Source organism: Culex pipiens, chromosome 3, assembly GCF_016801865.2.
Source record: "Culex pipiens pallens isolate TS chromosome 3, TS_CPP_V2, whole genome shotgun sequence".
Classification (NCBI taxonomy): domain Eukaryota; kingdom Metazoa; phylum Arthropoda; class Insecta; order Diptera; family Culicidae; genus Culex; species Culex pipiens.
Window position 1 is genome coordinate 116,706,336 of NC_068939.1, and position 23,650 is coordinate 116,729,985.

The window sequence follows — 23,650 nt, forward strand, 5'->3', positions numbered from 1 at the left end:
TGCTTTTTCACTTATCCTAGCTTTTTTGTGAAAAAAAAAACGTTTTTTTTCGAAAATACTCATTTTTTTAATATACAAAATGGCCATTAAACGACGCGAAATTTTGTATGATATGAAAAACGCACAATTTGAATGAATGTGGGTAATTCTTTACCAATTCACACGAAATTGGGAAAATTTGCCCCGACCCCTCTTCGAAATTTCGTGAAACTTTATCTTAAAAAGTAACTTTTGTCCCTGATCATGGATCCGAGGTCCGTTTTTTGATATCTCGTGACGGAGGGGCGGTACGACCCCTTCAATTTTTGAACATGCGAAAAAAGAGGTGTTTTTCAATAATTTGCAGCCTGAAACGGTGATGAGAAAGAAATTTAGTGTCACAGGGACTTTTATGTAAAATCAGACGCCCGATTAGATGGCGTACTCTGAATTCCGAAAAAAAACGTATTTTTAATAGAAAAAAAACTTTAAAAAAGCTTTAAAAACTCTGCCATTTTCCGTTACTCGACTGTAATTTTTTTTTGGAACATGTAATTTTAAGGGAAATTTAAAGTACTTGTTGAAGGGTAATTTTTTCATTTGGAACAAAAATTTTCATTTTAAAATTTCGTGTTTTTTCAACTTTGCAGGGATATTTTTTAAAGAATAATGCTGTTCTACAAAGTTGTAGAGCAGACAATTACAAAAAATTTGATATGTTAACATAAGGGGATTTCTTAAAAAATTTACGAGTTATCGCGATTTTACGAAAAAAAAGTTTTTAAAAAGCATTTTTTTGCGTTTCTCTTTGTTTCGTCGTCCTTGTCTGTCGCGGGTGACCATGAACGGCCATGATCAATGACGACCAAAATTTTCAATACTTTTTTTCGTAAAATCACGATAACTCATGAAGTTTATAAAAAAAACATTTTTGTTTATATATCGAAATTTTTGTAATTGTCTGCTCTACAACTTTGTAGAACATTGTTACACTTTTAAAAATAACCCTGCAAAGTTAGAAAAAAACACGAAATTTGAAAATAAAAAATTTTGTTCTAAATGAAAAAATGACCCTTCTGGCTCAATGTAGATTCGAAAAGCACATTAAATTTCCCATAAAATGACATGTTCCAAAATTTTTTACAGTCGAGTAACGGAAAATGGGAGAATTATTAAAACTTTTTCAGTGTTTTTTTCGATGAAAAATACGTTTTTTCGGAATTCTGAGTACGCCATCAAATCGGGCGTTTAATTTTACATTAAAGTCCCTTTGACACCAAATTTCTATCTCATCACCGTTTCAGGCTGCAAATTATTGAAAAACACCTCTTTTTCGCATGTACAAAAATGGAAGGGGTCGTACCACCCCTCCGTCACGAGATATCAAAAAACGGATCTCGGATTCGTGATCAGGGACAAAAGTTACCCCTTAGGATAAATTTTCACGCAAATCGAAGAGGGGTCGGGGCAACTGCTGTGTGAGTTGGCGGAGAATTACCCATTGACGAAAATTTTTGTTTTGCGGTGCTGTACATTGGAATTTAAAAAATAAATAAAAATGCTGAATATGATTATCAATGCAGAAAAATACGTTTTAGATTGTTTTAAGTTGATTTGACTTTTTTTTTCGGACCAACTTTGAAAAATATTTGAAACGGCTTAAATTGAAAAAGCACATGAAATTTCAATTTGTTTGATACCAAAATTGCAAATTTTGAAAATTTGAGTTTTTTTCGAAAATACCGTATTTTTTGTTTTTTGTGAAAATTTCAGTATTAAAAAAAAACTCTAATAAATCGAAAAAAAATGCAGACCAAATTCCGCTCCGGGTTATACCCATAGAAAGATAAAGATTATAAGGATTTGATTATTTTAGAAAAAATACGGTATTTTGTTAAAATTTTAGTATTTTACAAAAAAAAAAAACATTAATGAAGTGAAAGAAATAAACAAATTCTCTTCGCTTGATACAAATATAGTAAATTATGAATATTTTAGTATTTTCGAAAAAATACGGTATTTAGTGAACAATTTTGAGTACATATTTTACTTTGAAACCTACTAGATTTTCAAAAAATATGTTCTTAGTGAAAGCATTGAAAATTGAACATGATATGGTTGAATTAATCGATTTTAGAAAGTTTTTAAAAATGATTTATCGTCCATTATCGGCGATATAGATTATCGTTATCGTCAGACGATAATATTATCGGCGATAATTTTATCGATTAACAACCTTGGAGTTTACAAATGTCGAACGAATGCTCTTCTCGAATTTATCTGATATTATTATTCAAATAGTGTTCCCTTCTTCAAAAATCTTGCTCCTGGCTATCCAATTCCCAGAAAGGTAGTCTCCGAAACATCAATTTCAAACTAAGTGTATCGAATTATGAACGGTAGAATAAATAAGCATTGCGTACCCTTCCGGAAGGTTTATTTCTGGAAAAAAAGAAGACCCCACCGGCACCTCCCAAGCGGACTCCAACTTCACAACCCGTCCGGTATTAGAGCAACAAAGTTTCACCATGTTCAACGAGAATTGCTCGCCGAGAGTACGTGCCCGGAATGTTTAACCTTCAATGCTCGAGTTGAGAAGCACACACACAGACGAATCCATTTACACACCCTTACTACACTCGGACCAGCTAGTACCAGCTACTAGAAGCTAGTTAAAACACAGGAATGTGTGTACTTCAGAACTGGCCGGGAAAGCAAGGGGAGGGGAAAGTTTGCGGAAAAGATCGTTCTGAAATCACAGAGCACACATCGCCCCACTAGTGGAAATCAAATAAAAGCTGTTTGTCCGTTTTCTTGAAGCTTTTCCTGGAGGAGCTTTTCTTCCTGGCAACACCCCCGCCCAAGCAATGCTGCTGCTGGTGATGATAATGGCACTACGCTGGTCGTTTGTTGTGGCGATTAAATCTCGGACTTACAAATGTGAAAATTGCCATTGAAAATATGGTACTAATGGGAGCTTCGTGACCTGGGGTGAGTGTGCAGAGGACAGAGGCGGGGAGGGAAAAGCTCATCGATCTAAATTAGCCAATTACTCTCTGCCAGAGCGCGATGTGGAAAGCTTTCTTGATGGGAATTTTTCTTTTTGCTAGGTTTTTTTTTGTGTTGCTCTACGTCTCGAGTCTCGACAACATTGAGACGAAGATGAAGCAACGACAACCATGATGTTGCTTATTTGTACTGAATGGGCAGTACTGTTTCTATGTCCATTAGCACTAATGGTGAAAAATTTGCCAGTGCTGTGCACTGTCCATTAGGGTGTAATATGGTTGTATGGAAAAAAATAAAGTTGTCCAAATTTAGTGAGCACAGCAACTTTTCAGTTCCTTTTGGGGTCCTAAACAACTCCCCAAAGTTTGAGAACGATTGGTTCAGTCCTCACTTTGCGCAAAGCGATTCAATTTTCCATATAAATTCGTATGGGAAAATTCATTTTTTTGAATTTTGATATTTAAGAAATCCACGTTTCATGCTATATCAAAACCGAACTCATATTCGGATGCACTGGAATGTGCTCTACAACTTTCCCAAAGAGAGTATGGTGCTAACTTGTTCCTATAAAAAGATACTGCGTCCCCAAAACTGGTATAAAACGTGTTTTTAGCTCGGAAATCACGTTTTAGACGAGTTTTGAGGAAGCTGTATCTTCTTTCAGGAGCAAGTTAGCACCATACTCTCTTCGGGAAAGTTGTAGAGCACTTTCCAGAGCATCCGAACACGAGTCCGGTTTTGATATAGCATGAAACGTGGATTTTTTAAATATCAAAATCCAAAAAAGTGATTTTTCCCATACAAATTTATATGGAAAATTGAATCGCTTTGCGCAAAGTGAGGACTGCACCAATCGTTCTCAAACTTTGGGGAGTTGTTTAGGACCCCAAAAGGAACTGAAAAATAGCTGTGCTGGAAAATCGATTTTGTTATTACACCCTACTGTCCATGTTTGTATAAGAGTTCCCGAGCAGACGGAAATAACTTGGGAATAACATTTATTGATATTTGAAAATACTAGGCCAATAACATTTTATGTTATTTATAACTAGATTTGTTATTTGTCGTTATGATTTTTTTGTTATTGGATTGTTATTGTAATAACAGACTAATAACACTTTTAGTTATTCTTCAAACAAATCTTTGATATTATTTTTTGTTATTTTAACAACTAATTCGATCATTCCAATAACAGTTGGAGGTATTCTTCCATAACAAAAAATGTTATTGCACAGTTGTTTTGGCTATCAACCAATATCAGACCAATAACAAATTTTGTTATGATAACATAAACTGTTATTAAACCCTTATACAAAAATGGATTTTTCAAGAAGATTCCATAACACTTTCAGTTATTTTAACAGTATTTGTTATTGAAATGGCATGAATTTTGTTATTACCGTCTGCCCGGGATTCCATTTGATTTTTTAGCACTTTGTAGAGGGAGATCAACGTACGCAAGAACTCATGAAAAGCTGAATATTTCTGTGAGTTTTGTTACTCGTGGGTTTTTGACGAAAAACTTCGTTATAGGGCTCTATACAGAGTAGCAATCCAAAATTGATCCAAAATTTCGATAAAACGCTTTTTCATGCTGAAAACTTCTGGTTCTGCCTCTGACCTTACCACTGCATCTTTTTTTACTCCTGAACCATTTTTACGGCTTCCACAAAATTGAGCCTTGGTCATTTCTGTTACAGAGCAATTATCTACGAAATCCACCGATTTCGACCATTTTTTCTGATTTGGCTCAAACTTTGTGGGGACCTATGACCAAAGAAGCTATTTTGTGTTATTGGTTCACCCATACTAATCTCCATACAATTTTGGCAGCTACAAAAATGGTACGTAAATACTCAAAAATCTGTAAGTTTTCAAGGAATGTTTTGGTGTCTTCGGCAAAGTTGTAGGTGAGGACTATTCATAAAAAATAGGCACACGGAAAAAAATGGTGATTTTTTAATTAGTTCTTTGCAACAAAACATCAAATTCCCAAAATCCAGAATTTTTTAATTTTTTAATTTTTTTATTTGTTTGTGGGGAAAAAACCCCGCATGTTTTAAACCATTTAGAAGTATGGACCAAAATTTTGCCGACAAGTTCTGATTTTTTTTAAATTGAGATTTTTGTAAAAAAAACATTTTTTGACCTCATCTTTTGAAAATTGAATCCGATCTTTTCGAAAGCAATATAAAAAAAATGAAATGTTAGTCTTAATTTAAAAAAATAAAATTTCAAATTTTCCATATTTTAACATTGAAAATCGGTCCATTAGGCTGGTAAAAATTTTATTTAAAGTTTCTGTCAACCCCCCCCCCCCCCACTCCCTGAAAAATCAGGGGGAAAAAAATATTTTTTCAAAAAACTTCAAAATTTCGATGATAAATTTATGTGCGGAAAAAACGGAATCGACGTAACACCTTATAATGTGGCCCTCTTAAACCTTGCGGTTTCGTAAACGGATCCACAGGCGTGTATCGTTCTTTTTGCGACAAGACTCCGCCTCCCGGGTCTCCTAAGTGTGAAGGTATGGGCACGGGGAGAGGGCACCGAATACCTATATTTTACACTTAGAATTTTTTGCGTCCGCCTCGGGATTCGAACCGGCGACCTCTGGATTGTGAGTCCAGTGCGCGGTCCGATTGATCCACAAAGGCAGACACATTATGTGCAATCAGCTGAAATCAATTTAGACTGCATTCGTCTTCTTTAAGTGTCATTTTTAGCATGTTTGGGTGATTTAAAAATCACCTGAATTTTTGAAAATTTTCGATACTCGCTATCCCGAAAAGTTTTTCTTTAAAATTTTTGTTTTCGTCAAAACTTGCATTTTTTTAAAAACTAATGTTTGCAAAACAACTGAACTAGTGTAAATGCATTTTAAAACGCTTTTTGCTTTCAAATGTTGAGACTATGGCTTGTTATTTCGATTTTTATGGGTAATTCTCTACCAACTCACACGAAATCGGGAAAAGTTGCCCCGACCCCTCTTCGATTTGCGTGAAACTTTGTCCTGAGGGGTAACTTTTGTCCCTGATCACTAATCCGAGATCCGTTTTTTGATATCTCGTGACGGAGGGGCGGTACGACCCCTTCCATTTTTGAACATGCGAAAAAAGAGGTGTTTTTCAATAATTTGCAGCCTGAAACGGTGATGAGATAGAAATTTGGTGTCAAAGGGACTTTTGTGTAAAATTAGACGCCCGATTTGATGGTGTACTCAGAATTCCGAAAAAACGTATTTTTCATCAAAAAAACACTTCAAAAGATTTAAAAACTCTCCCATTTTCCGTTACTCGACTGTAAATTTTTTTGGAACATGTCATTTTATGGGAAATTTAATGTTCTTTTCGAATCTACATTGACCCAGAAGGGTCATTTTTTCATTTAGAACAAAATTTTTCATTTTAAAATTTCGTGTTTTTTTCTAACTTTTCAGGGTTATTTTTTAGAGTGTAACAATGTTCTACAAAAATGTAGAGCAGACAATTACAAAAATTTTGATATATAGACATAAGGGGTTTGCTTATAAACATCACGAGTTATCGCGATTTTACGAAAAAAAGTTTTGAAAAAGTTGGTCGTCATCGATCATGGCCGTTCATGGTCAGCCGCGACAGACACGGACGACGAAACAAAGAGAAACGCAAAAAGTAACTTTTTCAAAAGTTTTTTTCGTAAAATCGCGATAACTCGTGATGTTTATAAGCAAACCCCTTATGTCTGTATATCAAAATTTTTGTAATTGTCTGCTCTACAACTTTGTAGAACATTGTTACACTCTAAAATATAACCCTGAAAAGTTACAAAAAACACGAAATTTTAAAATGAAAAATTTTGTTCTAAATGAAAAAATGACCCTTCTGGGTCAATGTAGATTCGAAAAGTACATTAAATTTCCCTTAAAATGACATGTTCCAAATTTTTTTACAGTCGAGTAACAGATAATGGGAGAATTTTTAAAACTTTTTTTGTGTTTTTTCGATGAAAAATACGTTTTTTCGGAATTCTGAGTACGCCATCAAATCGGGCGTCTAATTTTACATAAAAGTCTCTTTGACACCAAATTTCGATCTCATCACCGTTTCAGGCTGCAAATTATTGAAAAACACCTCTTTTTTCGCATGTTCAAAAATGGAAGGGGTCGTACCACCCCTCCGTCACGAGATATCAAAAAACGGACCTTGGATTCGTGATCAGGGACAAAAGTTACCCCTTAGGACAAAGTTTCACGCAAATCGAAGAGGGGTCGGGGCAACTGCTGTGTGAGTTGGCGGAGAATTACCCATTTAGAACATTGGACGCTATTTTGAAAAATAAAAAAACTGAATTTTTCGGAAAAAATAAACATTGAATAACTTTATTTTGAAAACGGTGCACTTAGCATAGCATAGCATAGCATTGGTGTCTACCCGTAGCTGCTACTTCGTTATTGACCAGGACCCCCAAACATTGCTCCGTGGACCACAAATGAAAAGTAGGAACCAATCATCACCCCTTCGCAATTTTCAAAGGTCCCTATCATGCTGATCAATACCGACGCCGGCCACGACCAGAGGTAAGACACGGGGAAGTGGATGGGAATGTTAGTCCGATACTTGAGTGATGGGACCGCCAAATCGACTGCGTCCCCGACAAAGTATCACATGAGTTTTGAGGGGTTAGTAAGATGGGTTTGAGGTCAGGATTCACTGTGGTAGGTGATGCAACCATAAGCAATATGTTTATCGGTTGAAATTTTAAAAATCTTAGGCAGCCGGCTGCGGAAAGATAGCTATGTAGGGATTTAAATATATAGTATTAATTCGACCGCGATTCTCCAGAAATTCTCCGTCGGCATGCCTTCCGATCAACGGTGATGTAGGAAGGGCTTCATTTATTGAAATGATTATTGAAATGATATAGAAATGGCTTAATCCAGCAATACGACTTGCTAGTCTAAAAAAAAAAATAGGTACGTTTTTCTAGAAAACTATAAATAGAGAACAACACAAAAAAACTCATCGGCCAACGAACGCGAGTGGAAAAAAAAACGGAAAATAACACAAAAAACAGGACTGCGCGTCCACACAGGCACCGCACTACTGATCTATTTTGAAAACGGTGCACTTAATCAAAAAACTGAAAGCACTTTTCGATTGCAAATTCAATATTACATTTAAAAAATGAGGTCAAAAATGTTAGGGACAAGATATTTTTTAAAAAATGCGGGGTTTTGTCCCCAAAAAACATAAAAAAACAAAAATTCAAAATATTGATTTTTGGAAATTGAATTTTTGTGATGAAAATAATCACAATTTATTCTGTATATCTATTTGTTCTGAAAAGAAAGAAAACCAACAACTTTGCCGAAGATACCAAATTAATCACAAAATTCCTTGAAAAGTAACAGATTTTCGAATATTTACGTACCGTTTTTGTATGAACAGCAGCCCAAATTGAATGGAGATTTGTATGGGTGTGACAAAAAATGGCTTCTATGGTAATAGAACAATTCTCTCAGATTTCGGTCATTCATTTTTTTTTTGATCCAGCTGAAACTTTTTTGGTGCCTTTGGTACCCAAAGAAGCAATTTTGCATCATTAGTTTGTCCATATAATTTTCCATACAAATTTGGCAGCTGTCCAAACAAAAATGGTGTATGAAAATTCAAAAATCTGTATCTTTTGAAAGAATTTTTTGATCGATTTGGTGTCTTCGACAAAGTTGTAGGTATGGATACGGACTACACTGAAAAAAAATAATACACGGTAAAAAAAAATTGGTGATTTTTAATTTAACTTTTTGTCACGAAAACTGGATTTACAAAAAAAAAAAACTTTTTTTAATATGTTTTAGGGGACATCAAATGCCAACTTTTCAGAAATTTCATGGTTGTGCAAAAAATCTTTGAGCGAGTTATGAATTTTTGAATCAATACTGATTTTTCAAAAAGTCAAAATATTGGTCGCAAAAAATTTTCAACTTCATTTTTCGATGTAAAATTTAATTTGCAATCAAAAAGTACTTTAGTGAAATTTTGATAAAGTGCACCGTTTTCAAGTTAAAGCCATTTTTAGGTAACTATTTTTGAAAATAGTCACAGTTTTTCATTTTTTTTAATTACTGCACATGTTTGCCCACTTTTGAAAAAAGTATTTTTGAAAAGCTAAGAAAATTCTCTATATTTTGCTTTTTTGAACTTTGTTGATACGACCCTTAGTTGCTGAGATATTGCCATGCAAAGGTTTAAAAACAGGAAAATTGATGTTTTCTAAATCCCACCCAAACAACCCACCATTTTTAATGTCGATTTCTCAGCAACTAATGGTCCGATTTTCAATGTTAAAATTTGAAACATTTGTGAAATTTTCCGATCTTTTCGAAAACAATATTTAAAAAAAATTAAACCAAGACTAACATTTGAAAAGGATTTAATATTGAATGTTAAATGTCGACGGGAAATTTATCCTATTTTCAGGGTTTCTGGAGGTGGTGTGTGTGTTTTTTTTCTGATTATTGTAGTTTATACTTTACTTGCATTAAAAGTCGAGGATATAAATCTTTAATTGTTTGTAAAAGTAGCAATTTCAGGCCTTTCTGAACGAAGTAGCTTTTGAACAACATTTGAAGGAAGTTCCACGAGCTCTTCTCAAGAGTACATTTCGTTGTACCTCCTATCTGATTAATTCCACCTCAACCATATTGCCTGGAATAAAGCTTTCTCACGGTCGTAAATTTCGAATTTGTTCTCCATAGCAACGCTCGGTCGTGATCAAAATTCATTCCGATCACATTTCCTCGCTTCTTCGTTTGTTTGCCAGGCTTCCAAGAACCCTCGATGAAGTAATCCCCACCCCACCCGGAACGACATCTGTCGTATGCCGCAGTAAATTTGACCTCAAAAAGCCAAAGCCCTTGAACCGTCATAAAAGCACACAATCGGCTCTCGGGTGTGCGGAAAAAGCTTTCCCCTCCCCGGGAAGTCTTACTTTTGCGCGTTCATTTCCTCGTAAATTTCCAGCAGTCCGTCCATCACGTGGGCCCAAAACTTCCACCTGGTGGCTCTGACAATCGTTTAGCTTCCCACGGAACGCCGGTTCCGGAACGACGAGTTTCCGGCTAAAAGTGTCCGGTTTACGGTTTTGCTGGTAGAATGATACCGAGAGGGAGAGACTAAGGTTAGGGCTATTGGAAGATTTCTTATTGAGCAATTTCGGCAGAAAAGTTTGTTGTCTTAATCCGAAACTCTGCTATTCTTTCTTAAGTACACCGTGAAGAACTCAGTGAAGTTGGGCAACGCGTTGGGTTTTTTTTCTACTACAAGTAGCAGCAAGCCCGTACAGTTGTACAAATTCTCTCAAAAATAATAACGAGAGACACTTTCCAACATTAACGGTACGGCTGAATTCGAATTAAGTTAACTTTTCCGGAGTACATTAAAGATATAACCATCTCGCCAGCAAAAAAAAAAAAAAAAAGAACGAAGAAAACTCCACAATTTCAGTAAACAGTTATTGCCACAGCTCAACCGAGAATGGTCCACCGAAAAAGAGTGCGCCATTTATGGTAATTTATTGGATAAGTATTTTAACTCGCGTTTACTTTGCTCTTGCACTTCACTTTATTTATATTCCATAACGAGCCCCAGTCTGGCCCTGGGAAGAGTATCTGATGCTGGATGGCAGCTCATCCGCCACTTTCCCATGACAGGAACTGGGAGGAAGAAGATTTTTGGCTCGAGTTTGGAAAGGAATGTTTTTCAGCTAAATCTTGTACGCTCTAGTGGCAAAGTTGGCCATTGGGTGAGCTGTGAAGGAAACCCTTTTGTTCTGATTTTACGTTAAGATATAAAATTATAAAAATACAAAAATACAAAAATACAAAAATACAAAAATACAAAAATACAAAAATACAAAAATACAAAAATACAAAAATACAAAAATACAAAAATACAAAAATACAAAAATACAAAAATACAAAAATACAAAAATACAAAAATACAAAAATACAAAAATACAAAAATACAAAAATACAAAAATACAAAAATACAAAAATACAAAAATACAAAAATACAAAAATACAAAAAAACAAAAATACAAAAATACAAAAAAAATACAAAAATACAAAAATACAAAAATACAATAAAACAAAAATACAAATCTTTTGAAGGATTTTTTTTAATTCAATTTGGTGTCTTCGGCAAAGTTATAGGTATGGATAAGGACTACACTGAAAAAAAATATGCACGTTAAAAAACAATTTGGTGATTTTTATTTTAACTTTTTGTCACTGAAACTTGATTTGCAAAAAAAAAACTAAGAAAATCTCATTTTCCTGTTTTTAAATCTTTGCATGGCAATATCGCAGCGACTTAGGGTCGTTATATTCCTATAATTGGTCGCAGCGGTTTCAAGGCTCTACAAAAAAAGGTTCGTTTCAACAATGTTCATAAAGCAAAATATAGAAAGTTTTCTCAGCTTTTCAAAAATATTTTTTTCAGCAAACATGGGCACTTATATTTTTTAAATAAATAGCTGCGACTATTTTCAAAAAAGTTTACTAAAATGGCATTAACTTGAAAACGGTGAACTTTATAAAAACTTGATTGCAAATTCAATTTTACATCGAAAAATAATGTTGAAATATTTTTGCGACCAATGTTGAGATTTATTGAAAAAGTCAGTATTGATTCAAAAGTTCATAACTAGGTCAAAGATTTTTTGCCCATTCTGAAAATTTATGAAAAGTTGACATTTGATGTCCCCTAAAACATATCAGAAAATAAAAAAAATTAAAATAGTGTTTTTTGCAAATCAATTTTATGTGACAAAAAGTGAAATAAAAAATCACCAAAATGTTTTTTACGTATATCACTTTTTCCCAGTGTAGTCCTTATCCATACCTACAACTTTGCCGAAGACACCAAACCGATCGAAAAATTCCTTAAAAAATACAGAATTATGAATTTTCATACATCATTTTTGTATGGACAGCTACCAAATTTGTATGGAAAATTATATGGACAAACCAATGATGCAAAATGGCTTCTTTGGGCATACCGAAGGCACCAAAAAAGTTTCAGCCAGATTAAAAAATATAAAAAAAATATATCTAATGACAGAAATCTCAGAGAATTGCTCCGATGCAAATATGGTTTAATGTTTTTGTACCTTGACTTTAGCTGAATAAATTCTAGGAACATCTCCGAAAAGTCTGCATGTTGCGAGAAAAGCTTTCCCTTTGCACATCTAGTGCCCTCTTGTCCATCATCAGAACGAACCTCAAAAGCAACTCACGTTCCACAAACATTGACAGTTTGGTAGGGAAGTCCGGCGAATAAAATAAAAACAGGCTCTGCGAAAAACAGAAAATTGTAAAATAAAAACCTCCTTATTGCTTATCCTACAAGATAGATTTTTTTTGTAAGTTTACTTCCTTTTATGGGATTCGGAAGTTCTAAGGCGTCATTCTTTGTGAAACTTACAGATATTCAGCTTTGTCAGTTGATTTTCTACTGTAATTTACATTTAGATTGCACTGAATGGCCTTAAACGAGTTAACGTCAAAGAGATTATCTGGTCGGATAACCTTAATTGATCAAAGCAAATCACTTTCCCAGAAAAAAAAAACTAGCAGCCCAATCATTCGTTACAAATTTCCCCGAACTTCGAGGTAATCGAAAGAAAGCGTACGTCATGCTCGACATTTCCGGAACGCGGGCGCCACAGAGGCCCCTCCGTCAGCGTTTCATGTTTTATTCATTCGATACAATCACCATCGCAAATCATCTTATTGTCACGATTATCGCTTTACTTCCGACAGCTGGGCTCAGTGGAACAGCCGATTAGCACATTACAAGCTGGCTAGTGACAAGCAAATTGTGCCATGAGAATCGAGTTTAATCCTCCAACAAGCAGTACTTTGGCAGGTGTGAATGTCAAAAAGAATCAACATTTTTCATGGAGGTTCATGGTTGAATTTTGAAGGATGAGTAGAGAGATTGAGCAATCCCGAGCAGACGGAAATAACCTGCGAATAACATTTTTTTGATAATTGAAAATACTAGGCCAATAACATTTTAAATTAATTATAACAAGATTTGTTATTCTTCGTTATGATTTTTTTTGTTATTGGATTGTTATTGTAATTTTAGCGATTTTTCGAACAAATCTTTGTTATTATTTTTTGTTATTTTAACAACTAATCCGATCATCCCAATAACAGTTGGCGGTATTCTTCCATAACAAAAAATGTTTTTCCAAAGTTGTTTTGGCTTGCAACCAATATCAGACCAATAACAAATTTTGTTTTGTTACATAAACTGTTATTAAACCCTTACGCCAAAATGGATTTTTCAAGAAGATTCCATAACACTTTCTGTTATTTAACACTATTTGTTATTGAAATGGCATGAATTTTGTTATTACCAAGTTATTACTGTCTGCCCGGGAACGCAACAATTTTCATTCAAATATCAACTAACGTCATGATTCGAAATCCAGACACTTAGTAGCATATAATTTTCATTATAGCTGACAAAAAATCATGTAATAAGTTGGAAATGAAGAAATATCATCAGGATGTAGTATTAACAGTCAGTTTTAAGAAAATGCATGCAAAATATGTCTTTTCTAACAATTTTTCATCAGAATTTGAAAATTAAAATGACTTGTTGTGCTTCAAATCCCGGACTCTGATAAAAGCTGATTCGAAATCCGGACACTTTTGCTTCGAATTCCGGACACTCGTTTTTGCTAATGAATCGCACAAATTTGGACTGAAATGTTAGTGAAAGGCATTCTTTAGGTCTCAAATAAGCTGTTAACATCATGACAATCGATATTTTATATAAAAATTTGCTAGAATTTAAGGAAATCAAAACCATAAATTTCTGCTTTGCCTTCCCGGTGCTTCGGACGCCTATGAAATATTTCACGTGAAATGTTTCACATTTTTGATAATCTTATAACTTTATAAAATTTTATTGTTTTGACATTAACTACAGCGTTCAAACAAACTTTAAATGAAAGTTGATGTTGGAATTCATCAAATAACACAGTTTTGACATTCATATTGCGAACTTATATCGAAATAATTGATAAAACAAGATGAGGTGTCCGGGTTTCGAAGCGTCCGGGAATTCAAATCATGACGTTACGATTCATTGGGTCAATTTGTTCATTGCCGCTTTTCAAACAAATATCTATTTCATAAACTTAGAACAATCAATCATCCCGAACTCACCTCGTTTGAAACTCCATCCCGTTACGGCCAACTTTGCATCAGATCTGATGCAGCCTCAGCTCCCAGATATGTACCCAGCAGTGGGTACGGCTTTTCCCAATCCTTTCAGCTCATCACGAGAAAAACGCCACTAAACGCTGACATTGTGATAAAACTTTGGCCTGAACCTTCGGCATCAAGTCCGCGCTGATTGAACTTTGTAAAGGTAATTATCTCCACCCCAGAGTCTCGTCGTCTCCACATTGGCCACGATTCCAGTCCAGGAACGACTCAACTTTGATTGCACTGATTTATGCTTCTTTTATCTGGGCACAGACTTGCAGCGAGGATGATGATGTTGCCCCGTGGATGCTGCCGACCCCCGAGTTTTGCAGCTTTGAAGCGTGGAAAAACAAGAGTTTTCCCGCTCCCGAGGGCCAAGTCCGGGCCAAGCGGGCAGGTGTTGATGGTTCGAGCGAACCTCGAACGGACGGGGCCTCGAACAAGGCGCTATCGAATGTGCCTCTGCAGAGTTCGATCATCGCAGGTCACGCCACGAACAACTTTTAATTGGTTCGATCTGGGGGAAAAAAACGGAGAGTGAATGCAGAGAAGAGCATGTTAGGTTGTTTGGTTGGAAAAATAACACTGAGAGTAATTCACTGGAAGGGCGAGTGGTTTGGTCTCACAAATGGAAATAATTAAAAAAAACTCCCAATTCTATGAAAACCAAATTTTCGTATTCTTTAATGGATTTATTTTACTAAGAACAAATGCAATATGATTTTTTTTCGTGAATAAAATTCTTATATGGTTTTTTAATATAAACAGTCCAGACTCGATTATCCGATGGCCTTGGAAAAATTGCACTACGGATAATCGAATCACGATTTTTTCTTACTGTCGCGCGTAAGTTTGACCCCTAAACTATTCTAAAGTGATTTAGCATTTTTAAAACCAAGGTCTAAATCTGAATTCTCTTTATTTTACTTTTTTGAACTGTGTTGATACAACCCTTAGTTGCTGAGATATTGCCATGCAGAGATTTAAAAACAGGAAAATTGATGTTTTCTCAGTCTCACCCAAACAACCCACCATTTTCTAATGTCAGCAACTAATGGTCCGATATTCAATGTTAAAATTTGAAACATTCGTGAAATTTTCCGATATATTCGAAAACAATATTTTCAAGTTTTTTAAATCAAGACTAACATTTCAAAAGGGCGTAATATTGAATGTTTTCGATTTTCGAAATTTCTGTAAGTTGGCCTTTGATGCCCTCTACAACATATCAGATAATAAAAAAAATTTTGTGTTTTTTACAAATCAAGTTTTAGTGACCAAAGTGAAATTAAAAATCTCCATAAATTTTTTACCATGTATCATATTTTTTCAGTGTAGTCCATACTCATACCTACAACTTTGCCCAAGACACCAAATCAATCAAAAAAATCCTTCAAAAGATACAGATTCTTGAATTTTCAGAAATCATTTTTGTATGGACAGCTGCAAACTTTTTATAGAAAATTATATCAACGAACTGATGATGCAAAATGGCTTCTTGGGCATGCCAAAGGCACCAAAAAAGTTTCAGCCGGATTAAAAAATACAAAACAACGTTACTTAATCCACCTTTAGGTGGTTAGTGCCTTCCTCAAAGCCTAATCTTGAGCCTAATAGTCATTTAGTACATTGAAATCAATCTATACTCGATTTTAGGACCCAATTTATAAAGATCTGCGTCTCATATTTTCTGGCAGCCCTGTTGCCAGCTGGTCTGATCAACTGTGGCTTTTTACTGTCAGCAGATCACAGCGGAAACTGCAGAAATGTAAATAAACAAGAAATTTCTGGCAGAAAGTGGAAAGTAAAATTTAATAAAGTTGAAGTTGGATTTCAATCGATTCTTTTTTCATAAACAGCAGAGCGGATAAACAACCTCCGAGGACGTTTTTGGTACGGATTTTGAACAACGAAGGTAACCAATTTATTGGCTTTTGAAAAATCTCGAATTGAGGATTGAATTTTGAGTTGGATTCCATTACGAGATGTTTTGTGTGGAAGTGCGGCAACCACCATGTCCAACGAAAGCAGAATATGGTCCAAGATGCGGAGCCTGACCAGGAGGGAATAATTATGATCTTCGGAATGTTTCCTTTCCTTCTTGAGGTCTCGATAAGCGAAAACCCGGATGTGTATCCGAACCGCACGAATCGCAATCAGGTCATGAAAACCGCTGATCAAGTTCAGTAATCAAGGACGGGAGCTGTTCCGGCTTCAGGGAGCCGGACTTTATTTTCATCGAAACATCTGAGATCCGGCATCAAACAAGTGCATAGTTAACACTTAAGTGGTCTTAATTTTTGATAGGGTTATCAGATCTTCAATGTTTTGGGCTCGTTGGAAAGGTCTTTTGATTACCCATCTAACAATGGATCGCATTATGGACGCGGCCAACAATTTCATCGAAATATTCGAGATCCGGCCTCTAAAATGTGTACAAATGACACTTAAATGCTCATAACTTTTGATAGGTTTATCAGATCTTCAATCTTATGGGCCTGTTGGAAAGGTCTTTTGATTACCTATCCAACGATAGGTCACATGATAGATCCGGACAACTTTTTCATCAAAATATTTGAGATCCGGCCTCTGAAATGACACATAAGTGCTCATAACTTTTGATAGGGCTATCAGATCTTCAATGTATTGGGCTCATTAGAAAGGTCTTTGAAATACCTTGTATGTATGATCAGACGGGTTTTCTTACAAAAACCACCCTTTTTACAATCTTTCAAACTTTAGCCAGAATCGCTTTTAAGCATAACTTTTGAAGTACTTTACTAAACGTTATAATATTAACTAGGGTCTTATAGGACCCCGAAGCAAATGAGACCAAAACGGTCCAAATCGGTTCAGCCAGTCCGGAGATAATCGAGTGCATATTTTTCGTTGATTTTAGAAGGAAGGCACCAATCACTGAGGTGGTTTAAAGTAACGTTTTTAGAATTTACATTTATCATTTTTGTATGCCAAATGTGTATGGAAAATTATATGGGGGTAATTCTCCGCAGACTCACAAAGCAGTTGCCCCGACCCCTCTTCGATTTGCGTGAAACTTTGTCCTAAAGGGTAACTTTTGTCCCTGATCACGAATCCGAAATTTCCTCAGTAAGGTGAGGAAGGCAAAACCTTTCTAACAACGCTGACAAAAGTTATGAGCTATTGTGCTAAAACATAATTTTGACGGATACAAAAAAAAGTGAAGATTGCAAAAGATGTTATGGTTTTTATGGCAGAAACGTAAGTAACGCTTTTATAGCATTTGTTTGCATATATTCAGGCGCAATTGAATACAATCAGAAAGCTTTTTCATTGATTTTAGAAGGAAGGCACCAATCACTGAGGTGGTTTAAAGTAACGTTTTTAGAATTTACATTTATCATTTTTGTATGCCAAATGTGTATGGAAAATTATATGGGGGTAATTCTCCGCCAACTCACACAGCAGTTGCCCCGACCCCTTATCGATTTGCGTGAAACTTTGTCCTAAGGGGTAACTTTTGTCCCTGATCACGAATCCGAGGTCCGTTTTTTTATATCTTTTGACGGAGGGGCAGTACGACCCCTTAAATTTTTGAACATGCGAAAAAAGAGGTGTTTTTCAATAATTTGCAGCCTGAAACGGTGATGAGATAAAAATTTAGTGTCAAAGGGACTTTTATGTAAAAGTGGACACCCGATTTGATGGCATACTCAGAATTCCGAAAAAAACGTATTTTCCATCGAAAAAAACACTTAAAAAGTTTTAAAAACTCTGCCATTTTTCGTTACTCGACTGTAATTTTTTTTGGAAAATTTAATGTACTTTACGAATCTACATTGACCCAGAAGGGTCATTTATTCATTTAGAACAAAATTTTTCATTTTAAAATTTCGTGTTTTTTCTAACTTTACTGGGTTATTTTTTAGAGTGTAACAATGTTCTATAAAGTTGTAGAGCAGGCAATTACAAAAAATTTGATATATACAGCAATTCCCCACAAAAACAGCATGGAATTGGGTACCAAAAGTTGCGTCTTTTAATTACAAAAGTTTTGGTACCCAGACATGAAATTTAAAGGTTATCGCAGTTTAAGTGAAAAAAGTTGATTTTTTGCCAATTTCGTCATTTTCCGGTTTTTGCGCGCGGCGCATCGAAAAACACGGATTTTATTTTCAAAAAATCATATCTCGGAATCCTGTTAATGAACTCCTCCCATTTTTTAGTATGTTATGTAAAAATGTCCGGGGAATCCGATAAAAATATTTCCAGACATAGGCTCTTTGGTCCAGACATCGTCAAAACGCATTTTAATGTTTCATACGCCCTTTTCATATGTTAGACTAGATTTTTGAAACTTCCTATTATTTTTCTTTGAAAGACCAACTTATCACCTTTCTTTTGCGTCTAAGACAGCTAAAATCGGATGAAATGACGCGGAGATATGATTTTTTTTGAAAAAAATGGTTTTTGCTAAAATCGACGAAAATGTCCATTTTTTAAACCACCCTAACACGGCGTTGGTCACCCTAATGGCCAAACAAAAAAATACGGGTCTAATTATTTCGGCCAAGGAACCCCCAGAAAAATTTTGAACTTTTTTTTCGAATCATGCTGTTTTCGTGGGGAATTGCTGTAGATTTACATAAAAATCCTTGAATAATTACTTTTCCTCTTACAGAAACGTACAACATTATGCAAAAAAAAAAGCGCGCACAAAATAAATCCCTTGCTCTGAATAGAGCATCACATCTTCATCGAATCGATTCCACAGGGCCTGCGGAAAAGTATCTGCCGATAACCACAGAGTCACGAGATCCCAGTTCAAAAGGGGGAGGCGGCCAACTAGCTCTTCAAATGGGATGTGCGCTCGATACCGGAAATAAAACTTTTTTTTTCCCGATAGTGGAAAAAGTTCCGCTTGCGATTTCAATACCACTTGACACACACACAAAACACGCACACAAACAGGAAGTGGAATCGTTTTCACACCCAATGTCCGGCCCTGGTCAGAGCTGCAGCGGGAGAACTTTTGCATGCAGCAGCAACAACGTCCTCGACATGCCAAGTACAAGCTACTAAGTAGATTAGAAACCACTCATGTGAAGAGAGCTTGGAGTATGCAAATTCCCGGAGATTTATGACCTCAGCAAGCAGAAACAGGGCGAATTAAAAATTGAGGGGAAAAGTTTGAAACGTTGCTCAATCAGAAAAAAAAACATAACAGAAAAAGAGCTTGAAAACTAAACAGAGGTTAAGTTGATGTTTCAGAAAAAACGTTATTGTTCACAGTCCATTTAATAGTGTGATGAAACGTAGAGTTGAGTTGAGTTGAGTTGAGTTGAGTTGAGTTGAGTTGAGTTGAGTTGAGTTGAGTTGAGTTGAGTTGAGTTGAGTTGAGTTGAGTTGAGTTGAGTTGAGTTGAGTTGAGTTGAGTTGAGTTGAGTTGAGTTGAGTTGAGTTGAGTTGAGTTGAGTTGAGTTGAGTTGAGTTGAGTTGAGTTGAGTTGAGTTGAGTTGAGTTCAATTGGAAAAAAAATCCATTTGTTGCAAGTGGCTTTCACTAGATTTTCACAAATTTGAATTAAGCAGCGGTTTTTCACGAGTTTGTGCAAATATCAAACGTTAGATTAATATGCCATTCAACTTTTGAACTCCTGGACCACATACTGGCACAATAACCCTTTTCTGCAAAAAATATAAAACCTGGACAATAATTCATACAGAATAATAAAAAAAAAACCAACAACATCGTCCCATATCCGGCACAGTGCATCGATTTTACCCAAAAAATCCCACTGGGCAAAAAGAAAAAACACATTAATTTATTTTATGAAACCAATTGGCACAAAAACGCTCGCAGAAAAAATCAACAAAGGGTGAAAAACGCACTCGCCAATTCGCACGATGTCCGACTGAATCCGGTTCCGGTTGGCCATTTGTGAGGGGGGAGGGGTGGAGGGTGGGGACGAGTTGTCCATTTCGGTGGTCACTCAGTTTTTCATATGCACCGGCAATTGTTTTTATGGCTTAAAAATTAATTTTTTAATCAGATGGTTTTTATGCATCACAATTCGTTTTATGGTTCTTTATTTTTAATTGCGCTTTAAATTTTGCATGAGCTGGTGTGAGAAGTGGGCGACGTGTGACTGTCTGGCCACCGGCCACAGTTTCGGGTTTCCGGTTCGATATTTCACACACACAAACCGAAATGAAGAGGGGGACGTTGGCCCAGGGATCAAAAGGTCCTCGAGCATTAAAACGAAGGCCTCAGTTATGCAAATAATTCAATTGAGGACACATCCTAATCCATTTTAAATGAAACATCTGTCGTTTCGGAATTCCCACCACGAACCTGGCCGGAGTCCGGACCGACGTCGTCGTCGGTAGTCGATAAATTCTGGTGTTCAAACAGTCTCCGAGGTGGGTGATATCCAGAGGGAGGGAGGAGGAGTTCAGAGAGCAAACATGACCCCGGGAACGGGAAACCAACGGGGGCAGATGTATATGGTGATACTGGATTAATTCATGCATCGAACGATTACTCAAATATTTATATTGAGCAGAAGATTTTAAGCTTGTCAAACGTTGCAAAATGTGAATGCGCTTTTGAGGTTTTATTTACAAATCAAAATGTGGTGAAGTTCTTGCAATTGATAACACACATACGATCAAATTGAAAAAGTGGTTTATTTAAGCTGGAATTAGTAGGAGAGTTACAGAAAAAAAATTGTAAATTTGTAAGGTGTAATTTTGGAAGGTTGAATATTACCTCTTTTATGATGTAATTTTACCTCCAATTAGATTGAAAAAGTGACATTACATCAGAAAAGTGGTAAAATTGCACATTTTCAGAGGTTAAATTACACATTTTTCTGACATAAGACTTCCCAGATGTAATATTACAATGATTTTTTTTACTGGGAAGTGAGTTATTAGAACCGTGTTATGATAAGCTGGGAACCGTGGTGTAGGGGCAAGCGTGGTTGCCTCTCACCCAGTCAGCCTGGGATCGATCCCAGAAGGTCCCGGTGGCAAATTTTGAGACGAGATTTACCTGATCACGCCTTCCGTCGGACGGGGAAGTAAATGGTGACCCCGGTCTAACCTAGAGGTTAGGTCGTTAGCTCAGTCCAGGTGTAGGAGTCGTCTCCCTGGGTCCTGTCTCAGTGGAGTCACTGGTAGTCAGTTGGACTAGAAATCAAAAGGTCGTCAGTTCGAATCCCGGAGTGGATGGAAGCTTAGGTGTGGAAAGAGGTTTGCAATTGCCTCAACAACCAAGCCTTCGGACACCTAGCTTCGAGTAGGAATCTCGCAATCGAGAACGCCAAGGCAATGCTGTAGAGAAAATAATTTAGATTTTTTGAGTTATTGGAAGAGTGTAGAAATCCTATAAAATTTCATGAAATATTACGCAAGTAACATTTTTTTTTTTCAGGAGTTCTACAAGAGCTCTTCAAGATAGCTACAGCATAGCAGTTTGGACCGCGGTAGGATAAAATTCTCTTCAAAACTTCTTCAGGAGTTTGGAAGAGTACTAGAAGAGAATTTTATCCTACCGCGGTCCAAACTGCTATGCTGTAGCTATCTTGAAGAGCTCTTGTAGAACTCCTGAAAAAAAAAATGTTACTTGGGTTAGTTTTTGTTAAGTTGGCTGTCTTTTATTTTATAAAATCCTGTTTCTTGTCCCCTGATACAATTTTGTGTGACATTTTATTTGTAGAACCCTTAATCGACATTTGCAAATGTCATCAAAAACTGTGATCCCAAGTAACATTTTTTTTCCAGGCGTTCTACAAGAACTCTTCAAGATAGCTACAGCATAGCAGTTTGGACCGCGGTAGGATAAAATTCTCTTCAAAACTTCTTCAGGAGTGTAGAAGAGTACTTTGAAGAAGCGAGTTGATTTTTTTGGCTCTATTTTATTTTTTGCCAGAATAAAATCTGTTTGTCATAAGAATGCATGAAACGTAACTTTTCTCGAACTCCTAACAAGGTTAAACAAAGGTTTTACTAAGGTTTTGAGAAGGTTGTTAGGATTAAGTTGTAAAGCATTGAACTCCTATGTAAGTTTTTTAAACAGGCCGTAACAACCTTTTGCGGAGATCCTTTTGGGTTTTAAGTGGGGTTTATCAAGGTTCTGGGGAGTTTGTTACGACTAAGTGGTTTTGATATTGGTTTTGGCTGATAGGTTTGCGACTTTTTAGTTGTTGATATTTTGGTATTTGTATTATTGAATTGGTCTTATGCTTTTAAGAGGCCTTTCATATGACCAAAGACGACATTTTGCATTATTGGTTTGTTCATCAGCAATTCCATAAAATTGAAGTTAAATTCAAAATGTTAAAATAATTTCAAATTGGTTCTTTGGCCCAAATAAAACGGAATCGACGTAACACCTTATAATGTGTCTCTCTGAGAAAATATTTTTACCGGATTTCCCAGATTTTTTTTTAAACAAAACAAGGTATGGCGGAAGCGAAATATAATAAATCTAGATGACCCATGATAGATTTACGTAAAAAGTTGTGTTCCACCTTTCTGATTAGGTATATGAACGATTTAAAATATTTTTATGATAATGCCTATAAGCCCTCAGAAATTTTTGAATTATGTTTCAATGAAATTCAAAACTTGTAACTTTAAAACTGAATCTAACTCTTACTATAGTGTAAAATTGTTCACAATTTGCTACAAGGGGTGAGGGGTGGGGGGGCAGTGCCAGGATAAAATAATTTGCAACACTGCCAAAAAAGTATGCCCTTGCAGGTTTAAAGCTCAAAAGTTGCTTTTTTGGTGTCCTCTTCAGATGAAGCGAATTTTAGAAGAAAATTGATCATCACTATAAAATATTCTGTACCGTCAGTGGGGGTGACTATGGGTCAAAAAACGATAACCCTCTCGTATTTTCTTAATAACAAAAACAATTTGAATAACATCGGAAATCTTTTAACGTAGATTTGTTCTTAGATAGTTTACTAACATTTTCCCAAAATATGGTGGATTTTTATGAACACTACCTTAAATGCCAATAGTTTGAAAATTGACCCAATTTCACCCCTTAGAGAGGGTGACATTGGGTCAAATGAAACTAAAATGATACTCAAATACAACGATATGGTAAAAATAATTCATCCAACAGTGTTTCTTGTTCGAGGGAATCGTATTGACACACTACAATGTTTGAAGTGGAGATTTTCAAACATTCGAGTAGTTTTCGAGCAATTCTAACAAAACTATTAGAAAAATGATTTTTCGAGAGGTCATTTTTGGCCAAAAAAGTACCCCAACTTTAGACAGCTGCCAAAATAACAGGATTTGTTCTAGAAACGAGATTTTTCAGCGAAGTCATCTTAAGATGTCCCCTACACAACCATTTCAACAGAAATCATTTTCATTGAGAAGAACCTGAGAA

At 35.8% G+C, this 23,650-nt stretch overlaps 1 protein-coding gene across 8 annotated transcripts in view; it reads right to left on the reverse strand.

Annotated features, from left to right (window-relative positions):
- Window positions 1–23,650, reverse strand: part of LOC120425707 (ras-specific guanine nucleotide-releasing factor 2-like) — a 420,283-nt gene that overhangs the window by 9,602 nt on the left and 387,031 nt on the right. For all 8 annotated transcript variants that reach the window (XM_052709837.1, XM_052709833.1, XM_052709838.1 and 5 more), the window contains one exon: window positions 14,216–14,774. The gene's annotated coding sequence lies outside the window, so the exon portion shown is untranslated. The remainder of the gene's footprint in view (window positions 1–14,215; window positions 14,775–23,650) is intronic.